This window comes from Ruditapes philippinarum, unplaced genomic scaffold, assembly GCF_026571515.1.
Source record: "Ruditapes philippinarum isolate M1 unplaced genomic scaffold, ASM2657151v2 ctg685_1_1_1_1, whole genome shotgun sequence".
Lineage (NCBI taxonomy): Eukaryota > Metazoa > Mollusca > Bivalvia > Venerida > Veneridae > Ruditapes > Ruditapes philippinarum.
The window spans coordinates 21,146-31,195 of record NW_026857381.1 but is presented as its reverse complement, the minus strand read 5'-3'; positions in this window follow the sequence as shown (position 1 = coordinate 31,195).

Genomic DNA, 10,050 nt, shown 5'->3' with positions numbered 1-10,050 from the left:
AATGTTCAGGAAATTGGTTAATGAGTAATATTTTATGAGACTATAAAAATACACCAAAAATAAAAAGGTTTTGAGAAATAAAAATACATGTACGTAAAAGCATATCTGGGGCCCAATTGATCTTTAACCGATAGTATAGAGCCTGACCAGACTGCACAGATTCATCGTGCAGCTACATGTAGGTAAGCTTGGTTATATACGTACTCGACAATAAGGATTAACAGGTGCGTATCCAGGATTTTTTACCTGACGGGGTTCACACACTTTTGACGAGGATTAGAGGGTTGTATATCCCGTGGAGGGGATGGGTGACCGTGCCATTTACCCCCTCTATAAAAAGCCGCTCATGATTAAGATAACATATTCATGATAGGAAAGCATTCATGGCTGATGAACTCACTCAATGCTGTCCAGATCATGGATTTTGTCCGTGTCATGATTCGATGTGTCTTGTATAGTCAGTACCCCGTGTTCTTGTCAAAAAGGTAGGCTAATTCATCTGTTAACATGCGTTCAACACGAAACATTGACACGTACGTGGCGTGAAACACGCTAAGTTCCGTGACACCTTCACTCTTTTATGAATAATTGGACATAAATATTGTTATTATAGCAAATTCACTGCATTGTTTAAATCAGTTTATGCGTGGGCTAAATGCATTCAAGTATCTGATTATGTACAAATACAGCATGCATCCATATCTCATAATATATTCACCATGATTTTAACGCCTCTGATTTGAAATGCACGAGTACGTTTGTAAGATAAAAGAGCTACATGTAAATATCGAACAAAACCCTTAAGTTATATGAAAAATGTTTAATTTAGAATTAATTAAATGGAATGAGCACCCGTTGATACCCGTAAAATAACGTATTATATGTACTAAGTTGTTAGGAAAATGTTTTTCGCGGAAACATGTGGCGACGATAATAAACGAGAGTTAAGACCCCGGATAGTTACACTAGAAAATTCCGCGGGGGTTTAAATTAAGCGAATTGAAGATTTACTAGAACATTCAAATATAAAAGAACTAAAAGTGGAAATTCGAGGATATCTTACCTCGCCCAAAACCCAGAAATTTTGATTTTGCGAAATTTAAGCCTGGCAAAAATACCTCATTTTGTAGTTCATGCCTTTGTCATGGTGACCATTTTCTTCGATGATGTCGTGCACACTATCAGTAGCATTTAATGAATGCGATTTATTAAAACGAAAAATGACATATAATCTATGTTTTAATGCAATATTGGTCAAATCACTTTTTACACAAGAAAGTGCATGCGTATATAGCTCTCTAGGTTGACGGAAATCTTGTGCAATAGCTATTTATATAATGAGGTTTCAATGCATGCACGATACTATATAAGTTTTGAGTATGCATGTTAACATCCCTGTCTCAATGTGAGCGCAAGCCAAGAGTGTACATGTTGGCTTTCCTCTTCCTCAGTGTATATATTGGCCGTCCTGTTCTTAAGTGTACATGTTGGCCGTCCTGTTCTTAAGTGTACATGGTGCCCGTCCTTTTCATAAGTGCGCATGTTGGCTTTCCTGGTCGTAAGTGTACATATTGGCCGCCCTGTTCCTATAATTGTGCGCATGTTGGCTTTCCTGGTCCCTAAGTGTACATATTGGCCGCCCTGTTCCTATATATGTGCGCATGTTGGCTTTCCTGGTCGTAAGTGTACATATTGGCCGCCCTGTTCCTATATATGTGCGCATGTTGGCTTTCCTGGTCCCTAAGTGTACATGTTTGGCCGCCCTGTTCCTACGTGCGCATGCCTGAATAAAATAGTTAGCCTAAAATGGTGGCCTTTCTGTTCCTGCGTTTGAGCGTACATGTTGGCCTTTTTTCGTTGCATGCACAATACCAAAGTCGTGAGTGTATACTAGTATATTGGCTGATATGTTTGTGTGTACACGATACTATAATTAAAGTACCTGGTGTACATATTAAACTTCTATAGTGCACGATAACATACACATGGGTGTAAGACATGTTGGCCTACTCTGTTCCCATGAAGTAGTGAGTGTACATGTTGGCTTTCCCGTTCCTATGTGAAAACGATACCATACATTCATGATTGAACATGGGCATACAAAACCATGAAGTCGCGGATGTACATGCTGATCTTCCATGGTCCTATGTGCAAACGATACCATATATCGTCGTGGCTTCCCAGCGCAGGATACTACTAAGTGTAAGTGTACGTACGTAGTATACATGTAGGTATCATCCGTTCCTAAGTTTGCAGGATATCGCAAGAGCTTGTACATGTTGACCACCCTGTTTCTGCGAATACTCGTGCACGCTTGTTATGGAATTATGAGTGCACGTTCGCGTTGATCTTCTCGTTCCTATAAGTGTATGACTACACCATAAAATAGTGAAAGTACATGTTTACTTTGTTCTTATGACACTCGTCAGTGATTTTCAGGATCAATAAACTATAATGTTGTAGAGGGACTTCACTGAGGTTTTTTGACATGATGGAACTGGAAATTTTTTTTTGAAATTAATGTACGTTCCATTTGATATAGGTCTAGACCAATAACTTACCTATATACGCGCAAAATTTCAGATCATTCGCTGTCTCTCTCTTTCTTTTTCCAAAATAATTATCTTAATTATTATTGTTAGAATAATTATTCTGATCGAGAAAAATGACCGAAATTGTAATTAAATCTTTTCGCTTAAATCGGACAAAGAGTCGCGCAAAAATAAGATTTTCAATTTATTTCTGAGTATATTTTTAATTATCTTTGGCATATGCCCCGATTGATCTATATAAGAAATTCAAACTTTATGATTTAGGCTTTTGGACCTCGACGGAGTTCCTTTAATAAACTATTCTATACATGTATTCAATTTCAAATTAAATAACGGCTACATGATACTCTATCACACTGACACAATTAATTTATAAAAAGTTTCAGGATATTTTCATTATTTTTATTGCATATGAAATACCAGAAACCGGACCTTTCTACATATACTCAATACTTGACAGTCTGTTAAAATCTTAGTATGAACATCATGCAATAGGTGAACATGATCGTAAAGACTGTCGAACATTTCGGTCTTCAGCTAGTAATTTTTTGTTCTTATTAAACGACACATTATGTATCAGAAACGGTAGAATACATTTTTCCTTCTAAAGATAGGGCAAATATTAGTTTAATCATTTAAATAATGATTTTTGCATGTGCTATATGTGCTTATCTCCTAAAGAAATTATCGCTGAATATGAAATTATTTGTCCAAAAAGTAACAAAATGTAAACTATTTAGATTATTTTTAGTTCGATCCTTACAAAATGCTAAATCACTAAATCTGTACGAATTGCTAACAAAACATTGTTCAAGTAATTAGCCAACGAGATTATAATATGACAACAAAACAAAAAGCTAATGAAAAAGGAAAAATAAACCATTTTAATTAGCGCATAATGGGCCTTTAAGTGTCAAACATACGTATAATTAGTGTTTACAAGTATTCAACGTGTTATGAAATAACAGAACATAACTATTTTACTGTTTTTTTTTTGCACAAATTTTGTAAGTTTGGCGTTTTAGAATAATCATAACATTTGACTGATATAATAAATTGCAGTAGAACTTTGTCCAATTTTCAGTTTCAAAATTATTTATTAGTTATTCTGGCAATATCAAAGTTAAATTTTGGATTTGCTTGGCCGGCCAGCAGTATATATAGCCTATGAATCTTGAAATGTCCGACTTGAACAGTGGTCACTACAGATTAGGTTAGACTGCATACATGTGTATGATAGCCTGTATCTGTATCTTTATTGATGGTATATGAAAATGATCATCGCTCTATATTGATGGTATATGAAAATTATCATCCCTTTTCTATGGGTTTTAAGTCGCACCAACATATATTAGTATAGGTCACAGGGGCCAGCCGGAATTGGCCAGATATGAGCTGTATAGAACGATTTTCGGCTCAACGTCAGCAAAATATGGCGACTTTCCTGCTTTACTGGTGGAGGAAGACCTCAGGTGACCCTTTTGTACATTATATCAGTACAATTAACTGGCAATACTGGCATTCTAAAGTAAAAGTCAAAGACAGAAGGAAGTGTGAATGGAAAATAGGTTTATGTTTGGTACTCTATTTTTATCTTAAAAGTTAATTGTAAATGTTGATGTTTTATGATATGTATATGTAACTTATTCCTATGATTCAACACATTATATTATTCATAACGGTGAACTTCCTTTAATTTTTGGCAATTATGTTTTAGGTATCCTATTTACTGGTCTATTGGTCAGACCACTTACTTGTAAGATGGGTTTAAATTTCATTCTTAAATCGGCAGTTTTGCTTTGACGAGCTTAACTTCAAAAAGGTTATTATACTTTCAGGCACAGCATCTTAGCTTTAGAATGATGTTAATAAAGAAGCAGATAGCATAGGAAGGTAAATAACTCTATTTGCCTTTTACCCACTATACATAAATTGAGGAAATAATCTAAATAATGGTTAACAAGCCTTCAAATAACAATTGGCCTTACGTTTAATAACTAAATTTTTGATAGGCGTTTGTGTGTTTGTGGATGTTAAAGATTTGTTTACCCTCGCCACCGGAATAATTACCACAAGAGCGAGCATATGCATCATTTATAACTACTACAATTGAGGATGCTAATGTTACACACCTTAAAGTCATATCAGTATCTGTGTTTATGTGCATAAAATATGCCTTATCCAAGTACGTGCAGTGCGTACGCACGTGATAGGGGAACAGGATTTTAATACTAAAATTAAGTTTATATGCACATTAAAGTTGGCCAAGACGTTTATAGAGATACCGTCTTTTATATAGAGGATATTTGTTTGTTTCAGTGTAAGATCGAAAAATATTTCACCGAGTGAACACCAGATGCAATATTTTCCACGAGTGGCGTAGCCACGAGTGAAAATATAATAGCTGGGGTTCACGAGTGAAATATTATTTGATCTCACATGTAAAACAAACAAATTTTCTGTTTATTTCATGATTTTTTAACGATTTTTACACCATTTTACTAATTTTTGCCGCGTAACGTCATGCTCTTATCTTCATGACGTCATCAAATAATGACGTCACAATGTTGAAGCAAAATATAATTCCATGATTATTTTTAGATTTTAGATGTTTTTCAGCACAACGTTCGTAAATATTTACGAACTACAGTTATCACGTACATTTTTTATTATGATTGACTACATTTCCGCTGAAAAAACATTCATTAATGATAAATATTTTATTTTTACGCCAAATATAGTTCGGCTACTGTGAAATTATATTTGGTAATCATTACTGTGAAATTATCAGAATATAATTAACCGTTATAATTCAGTAATCTACTGCAAAACATGTAATAAAACGGGATATTATTAAAAGTATAAGTCAGTACATACTTTTAAAACTCCAATTCATCATAAAACTTGTTGTAAAAATAGCAGATCACATGTTGGACTAGATCTCTAACAAGAGGGCCATGATGGCCCTGAGGTCGCTCACCTGTATATAGCCCCCCCAACCCCCCCAAACGTTGCAGGGCCAATTTAACCCAAGGGCTTTTATTTGCACAAACTTGGTAGACACCCATAAGAAGATGTTTCATGCTAAACATCTAAGCTCTAGCTCATTGGGCTTTTTAAAAGAAGATTTTTTTAAGTTTTTACTATACACATATAGTTAAAAACAATCACACCCCTAGGGCCGGGCCAGTTTTGACCCCAGGGCTTTTATTTGAACAAACTTTGTAGACACTTAGCTATTTGGGTTTTTCCAAAGAAGATTTTAAGTTTTTGCTATGCACATAAAGAAAATCAATGACCCCCGGGGCGGGGCCAATATTGACCCCTGGTCTTTTATTTGAACAAACTTTGTAGACACTCACTAAAAGATGTTTCATGCTTGATATCTTAACTCTAGCTATTTGGGTTTTTTCAAAGAAGACTTTTTAAGTTTTTGCTATACACATATAAGGAAAATCAATGACCCCCGGGGCGGTGCCAATTTTGACCCCAGGGCTTTTATTTGAACAAACTTGGTAGACACCTATTAGAACATGTTTGATGCTAAATATCTTAGCCATAGCTCTTTGAGTTCTTTAAAAGAAGATTTTTTAAGTTTTTACTATATGCATATAGGGAAAATCAATGACCCCCCGGGGCGGGGCCAATTTTGACCCCAGGGCTTTTATTTGAACAAACTTGGTAGACACTTATTAGAACATGTTTCATGCTAAATATCTTAGCTCTAACTCTTTTGGTTCTTTAAAAGAAGATTTTTTAAGTTTTTACTATATGCACATAGGGAAAATCAATGACCCCCTGAGGCGGGGCAAATTTTGACCCCAGGGCTTTTATTTGAACAAACTTGGTAGACACCTATTAGAACATGTTTGATGCTCAATATCTTAGCCATAGCTCTTTGAGTTCTTTAAAAGAAGATTTTTTAAGTTTTTACTATATGCATATGGGGAAAATCAATGACCCCCCCGGGGCTGGGCCAATTTTGACCCCAGGGCTTTTATTTGAACAAACTCGGTAGACACCCATTAGAGCATGTTTCATGCTAAATATCTTAGCTCTAGCTCTTTGGGTTCTTTAAAAGAAGATTTTTTAATTTTTTACTATATGCATATAGGGAAAATCAATGACACCCCGGGGCGGGCCAATTTTGACCCCAGGGCTTTTATTTGAACAAACTTGGTAGACACTCACTAGAAGATGTTTCATGCCAAATATCTAAGCTCTAGCTCTTATGGTTTTTTAAAAGAAGATATTTAAAGTTTTTTCTTTCGGTTGCCATGGCAACCAGAGTTCTGCATGGAATTAAATTCTTTGAACAATTTTTAAAGGTGACCACCAAAGGAACATTCCTGTGAAGTTTGGATGAAATTGGCTTAGCGGTTTATGAGGAGATGTCATTTAAAGTAAAAGTTTACGGACGGACGCCGGACGGCCGGACGCCGGACGAAAAGCGATCACAAAAGCTCACCCTGTCACTTTGTGACAGGTGAGCTAAAAATTGCTGGCTGCGTGTGTTCAAAACTTAAATTCGTATAAAATAAATCACTTAACTAACAGCAGTATTACATATAATTTCTAAATTTTCATGAAAAATTGTATGAATTGGAGGAAACGTGTTGCTTTTATGTGTTCAAAGCATTTTGTATTTAATTGTTATAATAACTCTTCAATACGTCATTTCTTTCTATTCTAGGAAAATGATTGATTAATCATAAAATGCCAGATGTTTCGAATATGTGATTGAATAACGTTGATATTTTAAACAGAATTTTGCATAAAATTCATTTGTACATTACTATAGCGTCAATCTTGACACACATCTTTTATTGTTTCAAAAACATTAAAGCACATTATGCCTCCGAAATCAATAATTTTTCAATTCTTTAGAAAGGTCTGATATGTGTTTTATATTATTTTGATATTGAATTTAGAGCATCTTAAATGTTTGACAATGGCAGAAAGTAGTATTGGTTGTATATAAGTACCAAAATGTAAACAAAGTGCTATTTTGACTTCCATACAAAATATGTACTCTGTATAATTACACAAGTTGCCAAAGAGCAAAAGAAGCGAAAGATAATTAATCTATCTAGCCAAAGAGTGTTTTTTTTTGGAAACTGTAAAAAGATACCAACTAGAACTATCGCTGAATGCGATTCATACCCCCACCAATTAATGTCCTTGACAGAAGACGACTTGGAAAGGTGGTTAAAGGAATAACTTAAGTGGCACAAATACATAAAAGAAATTATCTCTGGTGAAAAAAAGACTAATTGTACAGGTAATAGTATAAATATATATTATCAAATCATGTTCGAAACAGTCATTTTCCCAATGTACTTAACATTTTATAAGTCAATTTTTGACCTTCAAGTGTGGCCTTGACCTTAAGCTGGCACAAGGGTAAGATGGGTTTTGCATATCGCCCAGTTGGGGTGAACATTTAAGTAAAGTTTAAAGAAAATCCTTCCATTAGTATAGAATTTATAGAGCGGACACAACATATTGTCTAGTATTGAATGTATGTAAATTTAAAGACTTAAAAAGGGGCATAACTTTGTCAAAATGCAATACAGAGTTATGAAACTTGACCTGCATATCTTATTCGTGACACCTCATATATCTTTTAAGTTTCAAGCAAATATCTGTGCTAGTTTCAGTACATTTTAAGATTTAAGAACATTTTTTTTAAGTCAATTTTTGACCTTCAAGTGTGACCTTGACCTTTAGCCGGCACAAAGGTGACATGGATTCTGCACATAACCTTGTTGAGGTGAACATTTGAGTAAAGTTTGAAGAAAATTCTTCCATTAGTATAGGATTTATAGAGGGGACACGACATATTGTCTAATATTTGATTGTATGTAAATTTGAAGACTTAAAAAGAGGCATAACTTTGTTAAAATGCAATACAGAGTTATGAAACTTGACCAGCAAATCTTAATTGTGACACTTCAAATATATTTTAAGTTTCAAACAAATACCTTTTCTAGATCTGTAGATTCAGAAATATTCAAACTAGAGGATGCTTTTGTAAAAAAGCGCATGTCTCCCCCACTGCAACGGTCGCTGTGACCTTGACCTTTGACCTACTGACCATTAAAACAATAGGGATCATTTGATTAATAAGACCAATCATCCTATGAAGTTTGAGGGTTGTAGGTCAAAAGGAACTCTAGTTATCATCCGGAAATGAGAAATTGACCAACGGTCACTGTGACCTTGACCTTTGACCTACTGACCCCAAAAACAATAGGGATCATCTGCTCAATAAGACTAATCATCCTATGAAGTTTGAGGGTTGTAGGTCAAAAGGAACTCTAGTTATCATCCGGAAATGAGAATTGACCAACGGTCAGTGTGACCTTGACCTTTGACCTACTGACCCCAAAAACAATAGGGATCATCTGCTCAATAAGACCAATCATCCTATGAAGTTTGAGGTCTGTAGGTCTTAAGGAACTCTAGTTATCATCCGGAAACGAGAAATTGACCAACGGTCAGTGTGACCTTGACCTTTGACCTACTGACCCCAAAAACAATACGGATCATCAGCTCTATAAGACCAATCATCCTATGAAGTTTGAGGGCTGTAGGTCAAAAAGAACTCTAGTTATCATCCGGAAACGAGAAATTGACCAACGGTCACTGTGACCTTGACCTTTGAACTACTGACCCCAAAAACAATAGGGATCATCAGCTCTATAAGACCAATCATCCTATGAAGTTTGAGGGCTGTAGGTCAAAAGGAACTCTAGTTATCATCCGGAAACAAGAAATTGACCAACGGTCACTGTGACCTTGACCTTTGAACTACTGACCCCAAAAACAACAGGGATCATCTGCTCAATAAGACCATTCATCCTATGAAGTTTGAGAGCTGTAGGTCAAAAGGAACTCTAGTTATCGTCCGGAAACGAAGAATGGACGGACGGACTGACGGACGGACGGACTGACGGACGGACAGGGCAAAAACAATATGTCTCCCCCCGAGGTGGGGGAGACATAATAAATGTTAAAGTCAATTTTTGACCTTCAAGTGTGACCTTGACCTTAAGCTGGCAAAAGGTTGACATGGGTTCTGCACATTACCTTGCTGAGGTAAACATTTGAGCCAAGATTGAAGAAAATTCTTCAAATAGTGTAGGACTTACAGAGCGGACACGACATACTGTGTAATATTTGCTTGTTTGATATTTGACCTTCAATTGTGACCTTGACCTTGAGCTGACACATGGGTAACATGGGTCCTGCACATCCCCTTGTTGAGGTGAACATTTGAGCCAAGTTTAAAGAAAATCTTTCAATTAGTGTAGGACTTACAGAGCGGACACGACATATTGTGTAATATTTGATTGTTTGATATTTGACCTTCAATTGTGACCTTGACCTTAAGCTGACACATGGGCAACATGGGTTCTGCACATCCCCTTGTTGAGGTAAACATTTGAGCAAAAATTGAAGAAAATCCTTCAATTGTTATAGGAGTTGTAGAGTG